The following is a 20255-nucleotide window of genomic DNA, read 5'->3' as shown; positions in this document are numbered from 1 at the left end:
ACAAAACAAGAGCATTGGAGCCTTAAAATCCTGAAATATTAGACTAACATTCTAAAAGGCGATGTAAAATAAATATTGTTTAAAATAATTACAAATGAAATCAGAAATCAAAACCCTATGATTAGGAAAAAGAGTGTATGAAGAAACAACAGGTAAATCTAGAGAACTACCAAAGGGAAATTTTAGAAATGAAAGACATAATCACCGAAATTTAAAGCAAATGGTTAAATAGCAGATAAGACACAATGAAAGAGAAAGAACCAATTAACTAGAAGATAAATCTGAGGCTATTTGCCAGAAGGGGGAGAGAGAGAGAGAGAGAGAGAGAGAGAGAGAGAGAGAGAGAGAGAATGAGTGAAAAGTTGAGATATGGAAGATAGGAACATACTTAAAATAGAAGGGAGACATAAGACAGATAATAGAAGGGAGGGGGCAAATGACAATGACTGAGAATGTCCAGGACCAAAAAAAGATGTAACTCTTCAAATTCCAGAAGTATAAGTTCTAAAAGCATAAAGAAAAGCAAATCCACATATAGCTACATTTACTGACAAAGACATGCAGACGGACTTAAGAACTCAAAGAGAGGAAATATAGATTACTCACAAGGAAATAGCAATTAGACAGACAGAAGACTTCTCATGACAACAATATAGGCCAGAAACAAAGGATTAATGTCTTCAAAGTGGGTAGGAAAATATAAAAATAAAACTAGAATTCTGTACCCAGCTAAGCATACTTGAAGCATAAGATGAAATAAAGGAAGCTTCAGACAAAAAAAAAAAAAATGCTGAGAAAATTTAAACTCATAGACCTTTCCTAAAGGAGCTACTAAAATTTGTATTTCAGAATGAAGAAAATCAAACTAAGGAAGAAATGCAATGCAAGAAACTATTATTAAACGAAAAAGAGTAACAAGGCACAGTAGCTCATTCCTATAATCCCAGCACTTTGGGAGGCTGAGGCAGGAGGATTGCTTGAGCCCAGGAGTTTAAGACCACCCTGTGCAAGATGATGAGACCCCAGCTCTAGAAAAAACAATGCAGTGAGCTATGATTACAGTGAGTTATGATCTTGCCACTGCACTCCAGCCTGGGTGACAGAGTAAGGTAGATCTCAAAAATTTTTTAAATCTCACAAGGACAAGGGAAGAAGAGAGAAAAAATAATTAGAGTTTGGAACCTGGAAAGCAAACAGGTGATAACTGACTTAGCAGATCTGAGAAAGCCGACTTTCAAACCAGAAGTAGGGAAAACCAAGAAGCAACATGACAGTAGAATTTCTTGGGATAAGAGAGTTTTTTGCACTAGATGCGTCTGAAAGTGGGTGTGTAGGTGAGACTAAACCCAGGACGATTTCTTGTAAGTCTGTACAAGAAGCAGTGAGCCTCCCCAACACTGCACAGTGGCCACGGCTCCTCTTCCGCCAGGGCGGATGATTGGAAGCATGTTGTCTGAAGAATCATGCAGGGCTCTCTGGAATGGGGACACCAGATGTAGTCGAGGTGTTCTGGTTGTCTAAGGTTGCCTAAAAACAACCCCAACACTTGAAGATGACTTAAAACAATAACCATTATATCTCATGATTTTCTGGTTCTGAATTTGAACCGAGCAATTCTTCTGTTCCACTTGGCATCAAGAAAGATCACTTGGTGTTATCCAGCTGGCAGATGGGCCAGTCTGGAGAACTCACATATTGGGTACCATGATAAGAAGAGCTGGAAGGTTGGTCTCGACTGGCACTGTCAACTAGAGCATCTACACATGCCCTCTTCACATGGCAGGCTCAGGGTCAGATTTCCTTCATGGAGGCTCAGGGTTTCCAGAAAGGATACTCCAAGACATCCAGGCAGAAGTTACAAGACTTCTTATTATGCAAGCTTGGAAGCTGATGAACGTTATTTCTGTTGCGTTCAATAAGTCATGCCTGTCACTAGGGCCAGCCTAGATTCGAGGGAAGGGGATTAGGCTCCATCCCTGAGTGGGGAGGGGTGGGAGGGTGCAAAGAACTTGCAGCCATCTTTCATCAAGGCCAAGAGATGAACACAAGACTAGGGCTACTGTACTGAAATTGAAGAGCCACATGAAACTTAAGATGATATCTACTGAGCTGCTTGGTATTCTTCCCACTTGGCTCCTAGAACTCTGGCAGCCAGGACCAAACTCACTAAGATGGAGAGTTTGGAATACTCTTCTCTGGGGAATCTAAGAGGAAAGATCTGAAGAGATCTAATCATTTATGCAATGAAACTGGAGGAACCTGTTGGTCAACTCACCCTTGTCAAGCCCCACCCACTTACACATGCACTCAGGGCTTCCAGGCAGCTTTGCAGATCTCACTCTTAGGTTTGCGAGATAAAATACAGGACACTTAGTTAAATTTGATTTTCAGTGAAACACCAAGTAATGTTTTACTAAAATATAAAATACTCATGTACTATAAGTATGTCCTAAATACTGAATGAGACACACCTATACTAAAAATTGTTTGTTGTTTTATCTAAAATTCAAATTTAACCAGATGTCCTGGTTTCTTTTTCTTTTCTTTCATTCCTTTTTTTTTTTTTTTTTTTTTTGCTAAATATGGCACACTTAAATAAGAGCAGAGAGCCAAAGGTCATCACAATATAAGGGAAGGATCTGACAATAAAGATAGAATCCAAAACACACTAACAAGGAAAACAAAATGAGGAAGAAAAAGACTATGGGGAGAAGAAAACTTTGAGAAATCTACTATTGAGCTTCTCTGAGAAAGATCAGATAAAACAGAAATGCTGGGCATGGTGACATAAGACTGTAGTCCCTGTATTCTCCACAGGCTGAGGTGGGAGAATTGCTTGAGCCCAGGTTGAGGTTGTAGTGTGCTATTATCATGCCTGTGAACAGCCACTGCACTCTAGCCTGGGTGACATAGAAAGACCCTGTGTCAATAAAAAAAGAATAAGTACTCTAAAAAATGAACACTCAGAGAACCAAATGGAGTTCTTTTAAATTAAAAATCCGACAGCAAAAACGAAAAACTCAGCAGAATGTTAACAAGATAAAGTTAGAAAATATCCTAGAATGCATAGGCAAAAGGCAAAGAGAAGGGAAAGAAATAAGAAAGGGTAAGATCAGAAAGCCAGCCCTGGACATCTGGGAAACAGGGGAAGAAATGAATTAGATAATTTAATTATATATTTTGAGAACTAAAGAGCATGAATTTCCACATTGAAAGTGCTCACTGAGTACAGTGCAATGGACAAAACCAGAACCACAGCAAGGCACATTGTGATAAAACTTCAGAAGACTGTGGACATAGAGAAGATCTTACAAGTACCCAGGAGGAAATGAAGTTTCACATAAAGGATCCAGAATCAGAATGGCATCTGATTTCTCAGTAGCAACGCATGAAACTGAAAGATAATGGAATAATGTATTTAGAATCTGAGGGAAAATAACTTCCAACATAGATTCTCATACCCATCAAAATGTAAAGCGTGGGGGTAAATGGATTTCAGACACGTACAATTTCAAAATATTTATCTCCCATGTACCTTTTCTCAAGAAGCTTTCAGATGGTGAAAGCTTTTCCACCAAAATAAGGACATAAACCAAGAAAGCTTGTGTGTGTGTGTGTGTGTGTGTGTTTTAAAGAATAGCAGAATGAACAACTGAAAATTGAATGGTGGGAAGGGTAATAAGCTAACACTATAGTTACAGCTTTCTAATTTGTCTTAACTGTAGAGTACACCTAACATTTACTTACTATGTGCACTTACTATGTGCCAGTCACTGTTCTAGGTGCTTCACATCAATGGTATCAATCAGTTAATCTTCACAACAGCACTATCAGTTAGATTCTTGCATAGAGTAGGTGTCAATAAGTATTACTATTGATGGTATACAATTGTCATTAATTCAACAAGTCACATTAAACTTCCTGCGGCAGACTGTATTTTTCAAAATTGGTTGCAATAATATGTTCAATCCTATGTGCTCTTCCAAAAACCCTACCCCCCACCTCAATCAAGAGATGGCATCTATGTCCTTTCCCCTTGAACCCAGGTAGGCTTCTTGGATGGTTTTCTGTGACTGCACCTCTAAAGTAATGCTATGTTGGCCAGGTGCAATGGCTCATGCCTGTAATCCTAGCACTTTGGGAGGCTGAGGCAGACAGATCACTTGAGTTCAGGAGTTCAAGACCAGCCTGGCCAACATGGCAAAACCCCATGTCTACTAAAAATACAAAAATCAGCTGAGTGTTGTGGTATGCACCTGTAATCCCAGCTACTCAGAAGGATGAGACAGGAGAATTGCTTGACCCTGGGAGGCAGAGGTTGCAGTGAGCCAAAATTACACCACTGCACTCCAGCACAGACTGAATAGGTATTTCTGCAAAGAAGGTACATACATGGCCAACAAACACATGAAAAGATGCTAAACATCATTGATTATTAGGGAAATGCATACCAAAGCCACACTGAGATACTACTTTACAGCCATTAGGGTAGTTGTAATTGAAAAAAACAGACAATAACAAGTGTTGACAAAGATGTGGAGAAACTGGAACTCTCATACAATGCTGGTAGAAATGTAAAATGTGCAACTGGTGGAAAACAGTTTGCCAGTTTCTCAAAAGGTTAAACAGTATCACCAAATGACACAGGAATTCCAGTCATAGTGATATACCCAAGAGGAATAAAAGCATATGTCTGCAAAGAAAACATATACACAAATGTTCATAGCAGCATTATTCACAGTAGCTGAAAAGTGGAAACAACCAAAATGTACAGTAACTGATGAATGGATAAACAAAATATAGATTATTCATACAATGCAATATTATTCCACAATAAAAAAGAATTAAGTACTGATACATGCTACAACATGGATGAATCTTTAAAGCATTATGCTAAGTAAAAGACGCCAGTAACAAAGAACCACATAAAATATAAAACATCAGGCTGGGTGTGGTGGCTCATGCCTATAATCCCAGCACTTTGGGAGGCCGAGGTGGGAGGATCACCTGAGGCCAGGAGTTCGAGACCAACTTGGCCAACATGACGAGATCCTGTCTCTACTAAAAATACAAAAATTAGCTAAGTGTGGTGGTGAACACCTGTAGTTCCAGCTACTCAGGAGGCTGAGGTGTGAGAATCACTTGAACCTGGGAGGTGGAGGTTGAAGTGAGCTGAGATCACACCACTGTACTTCAGCCTGGGCAATAGAGTGAGACTCCATCTCAAAATAAAATAAAATAAAATAAGCAAGTCTATAGAGATAGAAAGTAGGTTAGTGGTTGCCTAGAGCTGTGGAGGCAGATAGGGTGGGAGGGAAATGAGAGAGACTGCTAATGGGTACAGGATTTTCTTTTGAGGTGATACAAGCATTCCAAAATTGATTGCGGTGATGGTTGCACAACTCTGTGAATATACAAAAAACTATTGAATTGTACACTTCACACAGGTAAACCGGTATGTGAATATCTCGACAAAGCTATTGAAAAAAAGAAAGAGATCCTTTTGTAGTTCATGGGCATAATGATTGGGTATTCACACACATGTGTGAGATGTGCCACACTCAAATCTTGTTATGACCTCAGCACATTACCCATCTGACCTGAAAAAAAAAGAAAAAAAGAAAAGTCCCATAAAGATGTTATAGATTGATTTAGTCTAATGTACAAAATACTCTGGCCTATCCGTGTAGAACTGGGCAGGATACCCTGTGATGTGATGTAGGGGGATGCTGTGGCAACACTTAGGTCAGTTCTTCTCTCTCTTTTTTGTCTCTTTTATACTTTTCTTCTCCTCTCCACACAGCATATTATCTATTCTTTGTTATCAGTTTTCTTTTTTTTGTTGTTGTTTTTTGAGACGGAGTCTTGCTCTGTCACCAGGCTGGAGTGCAGTGGCCGGATCTCAGCTCACTGCAAGCTCTGCCTCCCGGGTTCACGCCATTCTCCTGCCTCAGCCTCCCGAGTAGCTGGGACTACAGGTGCTGCCACCTCACCTGGTTAGTTTTTTGTATTTTTAGTAGAGACGGGGTTTCACTGGGTTAGCCAGGATGGTCTCGATCTCCTGACCTCATGATCCACCCGTCCCGGCCTCCCAAAGTGCTGGGATTACAGGCGTGAGCCACCACCCCCGGCCCATTATCAGTTTTCTATTGACCCAACAACGTGGATAACAAAGCGCCTGAAGACTCATTCTCATTGCTCCCAAGGCCATGGCAGCTGAGCCATTCTTCCTATCTAGATGGGACTTGCTGCTGCACCTGGAATCAGCAGTTGATCTCAGCTGGGCTCTCTCATGTATTGGGGATTGACTGGAACTTGTGGGACTAGGATGGTCTCTGCTTTTCTCTGCGTGTCTTTGCATTCCTCCAGTGGGCTAGCTGGGACAAGCCATCATGCTGGGGGAGAGATGCACTAGTGAGCATGCAGAAATGCACAGGTGCTTTTCAAGTCCCTGCTCGTCTCATGTCTGATAACATTCCATTGGCCTAAGTACATTCCCAGAGGAATGTTCAGTAACAGGAGGAAGGGACAACAAAATTACAAAGCAAAGAGTGTGAAGCCAGGTAGCCTTTAATTGGGGCCATCAATGCAATGCATGGACTGGTTTATAAGTTCATGCTTATCTGTTTTATAAACTCTAGGTTGTTTACTAAAGATTATGAATTCAGTTATTTCCCCCTCCAAGTGAAAATTTTTTTTATTTTTATTTGTTATTACAGAAGTGTAAGGAATGAGTAAGAGAATATAGACAAGCTAAATGAAGACAAAGAAGTACGATATATGGCATGGTGGCTCACGCCTATAATCCCAGCACTTTAGGAGGCTGAGGTGGTAGGATTGCTTGAGCCCAGGAGTTAAGACCAGCCTGGGGCAACATAGTGAGACCCTGTCTCTACAAAAAATTTTTTTAAAAAACATATGAATTGTCCCTTTCCTAGAGGCAATCACTCTTGAGATATAGTCTTCCAGATATTTCTCTCTACATTTATATATAGGTAAATATACACATATATGTCTTTCTCATTATATGTATGTATAGATACATACATATATTTGTATAATGATAAATATTAATTTAGAACCGTCATTTGATCTTGATGAAGTTATGTTTCACTAAGTGATATGTAAAACGCACCTTCTGCATGTGGAAATTCATTGTCTCCAGGCACAGCCGTCTTATGCTGTATATAACTTCTGTCTGTGGAATGAGACGCTTTGGCTTCTGATCAGGCTTGTCTTCTGGTATTCATGTGGTTGGTAATATTACCACATGTCCCACAAGATGGTAAACGTTGACACACAAACGTTATATAGTCATCATGTATTTTCTTGAGAAATTAAAATTATTTATTTAAACATATACGTTATTTCCATTCCTTTTGAGCCTTTTTTTTTTTTTTTTTTTTTTTTTTTTTTTGAGACGGAGTCCTGCTCTGTCGCCCAGGCTGGAGTGCAGTGGCGCGATCTCGGCTCACTGCAAGCTCCGCCTCCCGGGTTCAGGCCATTCTCCTGCCTCAGCCTCCCAAGTAGCTGGGACTACAGGGGCCCGCCACCACGTCTGGCTAATTTTTTTTTTTTTCATTTTTAGTAGAGACAGGGTTTCACCGTGTTAGCCAGAATGGTCTCGAACCTCCTGACCTCGTGATCCGCCCGTCTCGGCCTTCCAAAGTGCTGGGATTACAGTGTGAGTCACCGCGCCCGACCTTTTGAGCCCATTTTTGTCAAACAATTTATTAACAGTATAAGGGTGTAACCAAACAAATTTTTGTTTATAAAGAATCATAGGGCCGGGTGCGGTGGCTCACGCCTGTAATCCCATCACTTTGGGAGGCTGAGGTGGGCAGATCACTGGAGGTTAGGAATTTGAGACCTGCCTGGCCAACATGATAAATCCTCGTCTCTACTAAAAATACAAAAAATTAGCCAGGCATGGTGGTACACACCTGTAATCCCAACTACTCGGGAGGCTGAGACAGGAGAATTGCTTGAACCCAGGAGGCAGAGGTTGCAATGAGCTGAGATCGCGCCACTGTACTCTAGCCTGGGTGACAGAGCAAGACTCCATCTCAAAAAAAAAAAAAAAAAAAAAAAAATCAGATTTTTACCATACAACAAATACCAAAACCACTGTAACAAAAGTGTCCATGTACCTCCTATATTCTTTATTGCAGAACTGTTCAGTCTTTATTTCCTACACATAGTTTATATCATCTAATCTAGAATTTCTCATGTTTCCCAATGACTCTGTTGCCTGGCTGGCCTGGTCCTACTGTCTTGTATATCAAATAGTCATCGGGGCAACCACATCTAACACTTCTCCCACCACTACTCAAGATTGTAAAGAGTTCACCTTCCTTGCCTTATTTTACTGATAAGTGCCCAGCAGGCTGCCCTCAAAAGAGACTTAATAGTTATCTAGCCTCTGGGAAGAGTTGGGGGGAAAAGTACTGATCATTACTAGTGACATTCCAGTTTTAACCTTGTGTCACAATGAGAACTGTGTTTGCTGCACACGTGTCTTATACACTAGAGACAGGGTAGGAACTGAAGCACAAAGTAAAGGTTTACCAAACTCATTCCAGCATATTATAATGCAACTATAAATGCATATTATAATGCAACTATGAATATGTGGCTAAAAAAGGACAAATGGCCAGGCACGGTGGCTCACGCCTGTAATCTCAGCATTTTAGGAAGTCGAAGCAGGTGGATCATTAGAGGTCAAGAGATGGAGACCATCCTGGCCAACATGGTGAAACCCCGTCTCTACTAAAAATACAAAAATTAGCTGGGTGTAGTGGCACACACCTCTAGTCCCAGCTACTCGGGAGGCTGAGGCAGGAGAATTGCTTGAACCCGGGAAGTGGAGGTTGCAGTGAGCCGAGATTGCACCACTGCACTCCAGCCTGGCGACAGAGCGAGACTCCATCTCAAAAAAAAAAAAAAAAAAGAAAAAGAAAAAAGAAAAAAGACAAAGGAGACAAATGCTAAAATATATGGTGACTGGCCCACAGTAAACTTGAAGCAAGGTCACCCTAATTATAAAGCTATAGTAACTAAGACAATGTGGCGTGGGCATAGGGATAGACAGTTGGCAGAATAGAGAGACTAGAAATTGACCTATGGATAAATGGAGACCTGATAGATGACATATACATGGGGAAAAGAGCAAACAGTACTGGAAGATTTGGTTATCTATGGAAAAAATGAAAGTGGACCCTTACCTTACATCAATCATAAACATCAATTTGGGGTCAGGCGTGGTGGTGCACACCTGTAATCCCAGCACTCTGGGAGGTTGAAACAGGGCAGAACGCTTGAGCTCAGGAGTTCGAGACCAGCCTGGGCAACATAATGAGACTCCTGTCTCTGCTAAAAATACAAAATGTAGCCAGTCATGATGGTGCACACCAGTAGGCTCAACTACTCAGGACGCTGAGGTGGGAGGATCACTTGAGCTCAGGAGGTCAAGGCTGGAGTGAGCCAAGATCATACCACTCCACTCCAGCATGGGTGAAAGAGTGAGATGAAAGAAAGAAAGAAAGAAAGAAAGAAAGAAAGAAAGAAAGAAAGAAAGAAAGAAAGAAAGAAAGAAAGAAAGAAAGAAAGAAAGAAGGAAAGAAGGAAAGAAGGAAAGAAGGAAAGAAGGAAAGAAGGAAAGAAGGAAAGAAGGAAAGAAGGAAAGAAGGAAAGAAGGAAAGAAGGAAAGAAAGAGAAGAGAGTACAATCAATAATCAATTCAGAATGGACCTAAATGTGAAAGCCAAATGTTTTAAATATTCAGAGAATAGAATGAGTAGAATAGCTTTATAACTTTGGGGTGGAGAAGGATTCCTTAAATAAAACACAAAAAGCACAAATCTTTAAAAAATGATAAATTTGAGACTACCTTAAAATCAATAACTTTTGTTTATAAAAGTACGATAAAATGTGTAAAATTACTGGCTAAAACTCAATGAAAATATCTGCAACTCAAGTAACAGAAAAGTTTAGCATCCTGAATATGTAAAGAACTCCTATGAATCAATAAGAAACAACACAAGAGAAAAAGCAATGCAAAAAAGATCTGTCAAGACATTTTACAGAATAAAAAATATGAATTGGGCATGGTGGCTCACACCCACAATCCCAACACTTTGGGAGGCCAAGGCCAGTGGATCACCTGAGGTCAGGAGTTCTAGACTACCCTGGCCAACAAGGTGAAACCCTGTCTCTACTAAAAATCCAAAAATTAACCGGGTGTAGTGGTGCATGCCTGTAATTTCAGCTACTTGGGGGGCTGAAACAGGAGAATTGCTTGAACTTGGGAGGCAAAGTTTGCAGTGAGCTGAGATTGCGCCACTGCACTCCAGCCTGGGCGATATAGTGAGACTCCATCTCAAAAATGTATATATATACACACACATATGAATTGTCAATAAGTACACAAAAAAGATGCTTGACTTCATTCATAGAGAAATCCAACACCAATCCTTCGTAAGGCATACTATCACTGCTAAAGAGTCAGAAACCAACAAGTGTTGATGAGATGTGGAGCAACTAGAACTCTCATTCACTGCAACTGAGAGTATAAACGGTACTACTAATTTGCAAAACAGTATGATATTTTATTAAAAGTGCACAAATATTAGACTCAGTGATTCAATTCTCACGTGTTTACATCCTAGAGAAACTCCTGAGGATGGCTTCCAGAAGACATGTGGGAAATGATCTTAAAGTATTGTTTTTATAGCAAACAAACAAACAAATATAATTGGAAGCAATCCATTATTTATAGATTGGAGATAAATTGTGGGATATTCATGAACTACAGTTGCATGAATCAACGTGGTTGAATATAAAACACTACTGAGTGAAAAAAAGGTTATTATGTACTTTATTATGTATTTTTTTATTTATTTATCTATTTTTTGAGACAGAGTCTTGCTTTGTCACCCAGGCTGGAGTACAGTGGTGCAATCTCGGCTCACTGTAACCTCTGCCTGCTGGGTTCAAGTGATTCCCCTATCTCAGCCTCCTGAGTAGCTGGGTTTGTAGGTGTGTGCCACCACGCCAGACTAATTTTTGTATTTTTAGTAGAGATGGGGCTTTGTCATGTTGGACAGGCTGGTCTTGAACTCTGACCTCAAGTGATTTGCCTGCCTTGGCCCCGCAAAGTGCTAGGATTACAGGCGTGAGCCACCACAGCCAGCCTTTTATGTATTTTAAACAATATTGTGTATCTAACAAATCCATGATAGTATAATTTTGTTTATATAAATTATACCTTTCAAAAGCAGCAAAACCAAACAACATTTTTGTGGATACCTACATATGTAGAAATAGCATAAAAACATGCTAGCAAATGCCAAAGAAGATATTCAGAATATTGACTAGGCATGGGGAGAGAGGGAAGGAAATTGGTTTGGGGAGAGGTTCATAAACGGTTTCAACAGTGTTATCACTTTGTTTCTTTTTTTAAAAACCTGAAACAATTAAGGGAACACACTAAGATTTTATGATGCTGGTGGTGGCTTTATGGAAGTCAGTATATTTTTTTCTCTATATAGTCAATTAGTATACACAACATATGAAAAAAAACTCATCATCACTGGTCATTAGAGAAATGCAAATCAAAACCACAATGAGATACCATCTCATGCCAGTTAGAATGGCGATCATTTAAAAGTCAGAAAACAACAGATGCTGGAGAGGATGTAGAGAAATAGGAATGCTTTTACACTGTTGGTGGGAGTGTAAATTAGTTCAACCATTGTGGAACAAAGTGTGGCAATTCCTCAAGGATCTAGAACCAGAAATACCATTTGACCCAGCAATCCCATTACTGGGCGTATACCCAAAGGATTATAAATCATGCTGCTATAAAGACACATGTACACGTATGTTTATTGCGGCACTGTTCACAACAGCAAAGACTTGGAACCAACCCAAATGCCCATCAGTGACAGACTGGATAAAGAAAATGTGGCACATATACACCATGGAATACTATGCAGCCATAAAAAAGGATGAGTTCATGTCCTTTGCAGGGACATGGATGAAGCCGGAAACCATCATTCTCAGCAAACTATCGCAAGAACAGAAAACAAACACCGCATGTTCTCACTCATAAGTGGGAGTTGAACAATGAGAACACAAGGACACAGGGAGGGGAACATCACACACTGGAGTTGGGGGTTGGGAGGGCTAAGGGAGGGATAGCATTAGGATAAATACCCAATGTAGATGACGGGTTGGTGGGCGCAGCAAACCACCATGGCATGTGTATACCTATGTAACAAACCTGCATGCTCTGCACATGTACCCCAGAACTTAAAGTATACATAAAAAAAGAAAAGAAACATTTTTTTCAAAGACACACACACACACACACACACACACACACACACACAAACACACACAAAGTGAAGGAGAAAAGTGCTGACCTGCAGCTGCCCTCAGTGGGAGCTGACTTCTCCACCAACTCCCTCTCCCGCTCAATGGCCCTGGCCCAGTGCCAAACAGGACTGTGGGCTGGGAGGGTCCCCTTGGGATTCTGCACCCCCTGCAGACTAAAGCACCTGGGGAGATATGAAGCTGGACTGAATCCATCCCACCTTGATGTTCCTTACCCTGCACAAGACTTTGGGGTGAAGGGCTAGGGAGAGTGGGTCCCGTCACACATTCCCCCAGCTGGCTGCCCACCGTGCTTCTTACCTGCGGCCGCCCTGTGTGCCTCGGCGAACACTGTGTCTGGTGCAAAGGAGGTGTCCAAAATGTGTTTGCTGAGCTGACCCAAGCCATTATCAGCATTTCAGTGGGCTGGGAGGACATGAAAATAGCTGCATGATGAAGTCGTGTTTGCTGGTGCCTGTCCTGTCCTCTGCCTCTGCCAGCTCTCTCACGACATTCCTTAGGCAACCTGGCCCGTTTGCAGGAGGCTGACAGCAGGTATTCAGAATTTTTAGGATTTGGGCTTAATTTCAGATAAGCAGGATAACCTGGGCTCCCCTACAATGAAAAATAGGTTCTGCTGGGTTTTTTTCTGCCTTTTTTAACATTTCAAGGCAAGTTCCTATGCCCATCCACCCATATAAAACTTCCTTGTTCAGAAAGTCATCTGCGCAACTGGCAAAGGCACTAGCTCAGAGTTTTCTATTTTTATTCCTGTGTGTAATCAATGGGAACACACTGTGACGGAAATAAAGAATTATGAATTGATAAGAGCAAGCCATGATATTTGCTTTTGTTCCTGGGCATGCTAGTGAAGGAACACATACCTAATGTGTAGAAATACAACAGTCATTTTATGCTTCTGTCTTTTTACAGAAGCACTCAACGATTTCTGTGTTTATTTTTAGGGAGGAAAAAGAAACACTTTCAAGATTCAAACTGGGTAAGCTTGGGAAAAGTTTTCCTGCAGGCTGATTTTCTAGAAACATTGAAATATAAGACATTATCAGCCCTTTCTCCTCTAAATTATTAACCTGTGACTTCAATACCTATTCTCTGTCATCTTCTTACAATAAAAAATAATTGATTCTCCAACTCAGTAACTATTGATAATTTTTTTAAAATCTCATTTCAAAAATTGTACTCTAACATAAACTGTTTTTTTTGTTTGTTTGTTTATTTTTTTTTTTTTGGAGATGGAGTCTCGCTCTGTCACCCACGCTCAAGTGCAGTGGCACCATCTCGGCTCACTGCAACCTCTACCCATTTCTCCCCAGAAGCACGTTATAGAAAATGGAATTCTTTGTCCTTAAGGAAGGTCATACAAACCAGAACTTCTCACCCCTAAAGCAAGCCATAAAACCTAGGAATTAACTCTCTGAGCAGCTCCCTTCTCCCCTGAAGACCCTCATGTGACAGGTATCCTGCCCTATACCTGGAGAAAATAGTGCTACTTTCGTATTTTTAGACATAATGCTATTGCACCCTTGATAGACTACAGTATGGTGCAAACACAACTTTCTTCCCCTCCTCTACTGTGAAGGGAACGTAACTTTTATATGCACCAAGAAACCAAAAAAATTTATGTGACTCGCCTTATCGTGATAATTTGCTTTATTTCGTGGTCTGGAACTGAACCTGCAGTGTCTGCAAGGTTTGTCTGTACACATTTTGCCCCTATGACATTTAGGCCATTTACAATTTCTGTTATAAATAATGTGGTGATCTGCTTCTTTGTGTACAAAGGCTTTGTCTACCTTTCAAATTATTATTTAATGAGAGTTCTAGAAGTAGAATTACCAAGTAAAGATTACAAATATTTTTACAACTCTTGGTTTATGTTGCTAAATCGCTTTTTCTTTTTTTTTTTCAGAAGGGCATTACAAATCTACACTTTCTTTTCTTTTCCTTTCTTTTTTTCTTTTCTTTCTTTTTTTTTTTTTTTTTTGAGACGGGGTCTCTCACTCTGTCACCCAGGCTGGAGTGTAGTGCTGCCATCATGACTCACTGCCACCTTGACCTCTGGGCTGGGGAGATTCTCCCACCTCAGCCTCCCGAGTAGCTGGAACCACAGGTGCACAGCACCCTGCTGGCCTAATTTTTGTATTTTTTTTGTAGAGACTGGGTTTTGCCATGTTGCCCAGGCTGGTCTCCAACTCCCAGGCCCAAGCAATTCTCCTGCCTAGGACCCCCAAAGTGCTGGGACTACAGGCATGAGCCCCCGCGCCCAGCCTACAAATTTATACTTTCAACAGAAATATATTACACCACTGAGTAAGAATAATAAGGCCTAATATTCATGAGGCACTTAGTTTTTAACCGAGTACTAATTACTATATATGTAATAGCTCATCTTTAAAATCTTGTATACTGTTGGTGAAAAAGTTGTCTGTTGTTTTAATTTTATTTAATAGTGATTTTTTTTTTTTTTTTTTGAGACGGAGTCTCTGTCGCCCAGGCTGGAGTGCAGTGGCTGGATCTCCGCTCACTGCAAGCCCCGCCTCCCGGGTTCACGCCATTCTCCTGCCTCAGCCTCCCGAGTAGCTGGGACTACAGGCGCCTGCCACCTCGCCCGGCTAGTTTTTTGTATTTTTTTAGTAGAGATGGGGTTTCACCGTGTTAGCCAGGATGGTCTCGATCTCCTGACCTCGTGATCCGCTCGTCTCGGCCTCCCAAAGTGCTGGGATTACAGGCTTGAGCCACCGCGCCCGGTCTAATAGTGATATTTAGCTATATTTAAATTTTAAGTTATTTGTAAGTATTTGTAAGTTGCAAGCTATTTTTCTACTATGAATTGCCATCCTTATTGGTTTACATGGTCTGTTTATATATTGCTATATTGACCTTCTGTCAGGTCTGCTTTAGCTATTTTTTGAGTTGTTTTTAGTGTTTTGGTTTTATATTGATACACATTACATATTTATTAAGTATATGTAATATTTTGTGGTTTTTAAAATTTTATTTTATTAAAAAATGTTTTGTTTTGAGACGAGGTCTCAATCTGTTGGCCAGAGTGTGGTATAGTGGCATGATCACTCTTCATTGCAGCCTCAACCTCCTGGGCTCAGGTGATCCTCCCACCTCAGCCTCCCAAGTAGCTGGGACCACAGGCATATGCCACCATGCCTGGCTAATTTGTTTTTATTTTTTGTAGAGATGGGGTCTCCCTATGTTACCCAGACTGGTCTTGAGCTCCTGGGCTCAAGCAATTCTCCCACCTAAGCCTCCAGAAATGTTGGGATTATAGGCGTGAGCCACCATGCCTGGCCATTTATATGACTTCTTTTGAGAAGTGTCTATTCATCTCCTTTGCCCGCTTTTCAATGGGATTACTTGAGTTGTTTGAGTTCCTTATATATTCTAGATATAATTCCCTTGTGGGATGAATAGTTTGCAAACATTTTCTCCTATTAAACAGGTTGTCTCTTCACTCTGTTTATTGTTTCCTTTGCTGTGCAGAAGTTTTTAGTTTAATATAGTCCTATTTGCTTATTTTTGTGGGGTTTTTTTCTGTGCTTTTGAGGTCTTAGCCATAAACTCTTGCCCTACACCCGTGTCCTAAAGTGTTTACCCTGTGTTTTCTTCCAGTAGCTTTTGGTTGTAGGTCTTATGTTTATGTCTTTACTCCATCTTGAGTTTATTTTTGCATATGGTGATGGCTAGGGTTCCAATTTCATTTTTCTGTAGAAGCATATCCAATTTTCTAAGCACCAATTATTGAAGAGTATGTTCTTTCCTAAATATCTGTTCTTGGCCCCTTTGTAGACAATCAGTTGGCTAGAAATAAATGGATTTACTTCCGGATGCTGTGTTCCGTGGTCTATGTGTCTGTTTTTATGCCAATACCATGCTATTTTGGTTGCTATGCTATGACCTTGTAATATATTCTGAAGTCAGGTAGTGTGATGCCTCTTGATTTGTTCTTTTTGCTCAGGATTGCTTTGGCTCTTCAAGCTCTTTTTTGGGTTTTACATAAATATTAGGATTTTTGCCCCATTTCTGTAAAAAATGACACTGGTCTTTTGATAGCAGTTGCATTGAATCTGATTATTGCTTTGGGTAGTTTGATCATTTTAAGGATGTTAATTCTTCTGATCTATGAACAAAAGATGTCTTTTCATTTTGTTTGTGTCCTCTTCAATTTCTTTCATTAATGTTTTGTAGTTTTCCTTATAGAAGTCTTTCACTTCCTTAGTTAAATTTATTCTTAGGCATTTCTTTTTTGTAGCTATTGTAAATGGGATTACCTTCTTGATTTCTCTCTCAGCTAGTTCATTATTGGTGTATAGAAATGCTACTGATTTTTATACATTGATTTTGTGTCCTGCAAATTTAATGAATTCATTTATCAGTTCTAAAAGTTTTTGGGTGCATCCTTTAGGTTTTTCTAGATATAAGATCATGTCATCTGCAAAGGGGAACAATTTGACTTCCTCTTTTCCAATTTGGATGCCTTTTATTTCTTCCTCTTGCCTGATTGCTCTGGCTAGGACTTCCAATCCTCTGTTGAATAGGAGTGGTGCAAGTGGGCGTTCTTGTCTTGTTCCAGTTCTTAGGGGAAAGACTTTCATCTTTTCCCCATTCAGTATGATGTTAACTGTGGGTTTGTCCTATATGGCCTTTATTATGTTGAGGTATGTTCCTTCTATGCCTAGTTTGTTGGGAATTCTTATCATGAAGGTATGTTGAATTTTATCAAATGCTTTTTCTGTGTCAGTTGAGATGATCATAGTTTTTGTCCTTCATTCTGTTGATGTAATGTATTACATTTATTGATTTGCATATGTTGAACCATCCTTACATCCCTGAGATAAATCTCTCCTGATTATGGTGTATTATCTTTTTGATGTGCTGTTGGATTCCATTTGCTAGTATTTCACTGAGGATTTTTGCATCTGTGTTCATCAGGGATAATGACTTTAGTTTTCTTTTTTTGTTGTTTTGTCCTTGTCTTAGTTTGGTGTAAGGGTAATGCTGGCCTCATAGAATGAGTTAGAAAGAATTCTCTCCTCTTCATTTTTTTGGAATAGTTTGAGAAGAATTGGTGTTAGATCTTTGTAAGTTTGGTAGAATTCAGCAGTGAAGCCATCTGGTCCTGGACTTTTCTTTGTTGAGAGACATTTTATTACTGATTTAATCTCACTACTCATTATCGGTCTGTTCAGGTTTTCTTTCTTTCTTTTTTTTTTTTTTTTTTTTTTGAGACGGAGTCTGGCTCTGTCGCCCAGGCTGGAGTGCAGTGGCCGGATCTCAGCTCACTGCCAGCTCCGCCTCCCGGGCTTACGCCATTCTCCCACCTCAGCCTCCCGAGTAGCTGGGACTACAGGCGCCTGCCACCTCGCCCGGCTAGGTTTTTTTTTTTGTATTTTTTAGTAGAGACGGGGTTTCACTGGGTTAGCCAGGATGGTCTCGATCTCCTGACCTCGTGATCCGCCCACCTCGGCCTCCCAAAGTGCTGGGATTACAGGCTTGAGCCACCGCGCCCGGCCAGGTTTTCAGTATTTTTCTGATTCAACCTTGGTAGGCTGTATGTGTCCAAGAATTTGTCCATTTCCTCTAGGTTTTCCAGTCTGTTAGTATATAGTTGTTCATAATAGTTTCTGATGATCTTTTGTATTTCTGTGGTATCAGTTATAATGTCTCCTTTTTCATTTCTGATTTTTTTATTTTTTTATTTTTTTATTTTTTTTTTGAGACAGAGTCTCGCTCTGTCACCCAGGCTGAAGTGCTGTGGTGCAATCTCGGCTCACTGCAACCTCCGCTTCCCGGATTCAAGCAATTCTCCTGCCTTAGCCTCCCGAGTAGATGGGATTACAGGTGTGCACCACCATGCCTGGCTAATTTTTGTATTTTTAGTAGAGACGGGGTTTCACCATGTTGGTCAGGCTGGTCTCAAACTCCTGACCTCATGATCCACCCACCTCGGCCTCCCAAAGTGCTGGAATTACAGGTATGAGCCACTGTTCCCGGACCATTTCTGATTTTATTTATTTGTGTCTTCTCTCCTTTTTCATGGTTAATCTAGCTAGCAATTTATCAATTTTGCTTACTTTTTCAGAAAGATGACTTTTCATTTCATTGATCTTTTGTATTATTTTTTAAGTCTGTATTTCATTTAATTTTTTATTATTTATTTTCTTCTGCTAATTTGGAGTTTGGATTGTTCTTGCTTTTTTTTTTTCTTTTTCCTTCGAGTCAGGGTCTTGTGCTGTTGCCCAGGCTGGAGTACAATGGCTCTGTGATGGCTTATTGCAGCCTTGAACTTCTGGGCTCAAGTGATCCTCCCACTTCAGCCTCCTAAGTAGCTGGGACCACAAGTGTGCACCACTGTGTCTGGCTAATTTTTTTTTTTAATGTTTTGTAGAGACAGGGTCTCCCTGTGTTGCCCAGGCTGGTCTCAAACTCCTGGGCTCAAGCCATCCTCCTGCCTCAGCCTCCCAAAGTGCTGGTATTACAGGAGTGAGCCACCATGCCTGGCCTGTTCTCTCTGTTCTGGTTCCTTGAGGGCATCTTTAGATCATTTATTTGAAACCTTCCTACTTTTTTGATGTAGGTGTTTATTGATATAAACTCCCCTCTTAGCACTGCTTTTGCTGTATCCCGTAGGTTTTCATATGTTGTATGTCAATTTCCATTTGTTTCAATAAATTTTTTAAAATTTTCTTTATGATATTTTACATTTCTTCTATGTTGTGGAATCTATTGAGTTTTACTTTATGATTCATCCTTGCTTTTTAAAACATTTAATTTTATTTAATGGTTCAGTAATAATAAAAATACCCTTTTACGTGTTTACAGTATCTCACTGTCTACATACACTATTTCAAGCTTTTGGAGTAGAGACAATTAAACCAGATTCTTGTGTAAATGAGTTTCTTTAAATAACTTTACATTCTTTACATAATGGTTCTTTTGAAGCTTAAGTTCTTTCTTAACAACTGTATTTTTTTTCATATGGGATTGACTAAGTATGTCAAAATATGAAACAAAATAAAATGGAAAACCATGAGGTCCTTAAGTCACGTGACATACCTATATTTGGTGACATTTACAGAGATGAACGACATTATTGAGGAGTAAGGAGAAATACAATGCAGCAAATCAAGAACATGCCACTCATGTGAGAGTGAACATCTATTTCCAGGCATGAGAAAGGTCTGCAGAGTTCTTACCAAAATTCTGTCAGTGTTTATTTCTGTCTTGAGAAGTCAGATGATTTTTATGATCTTTTTTGTGCTTTTCTAATTTGTTTAATATTTTACAATAAGCATGTATCATTTTTACTAAAACAACCACGTTATTGTTTAAAACCGGAACAAAATTTTTCTACATACAGAAGGATAATAGTATTTGTCTATATTTTTTTCTGGTCTTTTAAGTGTTTATACACACAGAGAGACTGGAATAAAGTTTTCCTTAGCATTTAAATAATTTCCAAGAGATATATACATTTCTACGTATGGGTTAAATAAACACACATATATCAATAAACATATATTCTAACAAACTTAGGCCTGCTAAATGCTGGCTAAAAGTTCCTAGTGAAAAGAACTCTTAGGTGAACTATATTTTTCTAATCTGCAGACTCTCCTACTGCATAACTCTGGATGATGTCATACAAACCTCTTCCTGCATCTGGGACTCCTTCCAGCCGCTACATGTGGGAGCTTCCCGTTTTTGTTCTAACTGAGTGATGTTTACTGGAAATGGAGTCTGCTAATAAGATCTCAGTTCAGATAGCTTTGTGGGGACAGGAAGAATGATTGTGAAATGAATTTGATCAAAAACCTTTACTTTCTCCCTTGTCATTATCTTGTTTTGAT

The 20255-nt window shown here is 39.9% G+C and overlaps 1 protein-coding gene and 1 non-coding gene across 11 annotated transcripts in view; one reads left to right on the top strand and one right to left on the bottom strand.

The window, feature by feature from the left end:
• AAK1 (AP2 associated kinase 1) overlaps positions 1 to 13112 on the bottom strand; it is a 224695-nt gene extending 211583 nt beyond the window's left edge. For 7 of the 10 annotated variants that reach the window (XM_077959456.1, XM_077959463.1, XM_028832421.2 and 4 more), the window contains exon 1: positions 12697 to 13112. The gene's annotated coding sequence lies outside the window, so the exon portion shown is untranslated. The remainder of the gene's footprint in view (positions 1 to 12696) is intronic. The other 3 variants (XM_077959472.1, XM_077959474.1, XM_077959476.1) reach the window with 1 other exon arrangement.
• Positions 5498 to 5601, top strand: LOC114672036 (small nucleolar RNA U13). The gene has a single exon (XR_003722235.1). It is a non-coding gene; the product is annotated as a small nucleolar RNA U13 (small nucleolar RNA).
• Positions 13113 to 20255: the final 7143 nt, after the last annotated feature.

This window comes from Macaca mulatta, chromosome 13 (assembly GCF_049350105.2).
Source record: "Macaca mulatta isolate MMU2019108-1 chromosome 13, T2T-MMU8v2.0, whole genome shotgun sequence".
Lineage (NCBI taxonomy): Eukaryota > Metazoa > Chordata > Mammalia > Primates > Cercopithecidae > Macaca > Macaca mulatta.
Note: the sequence above shows the minus strand (reverse complement) of the source record. Positions and strands in the feature narration are given on the sequence as shown.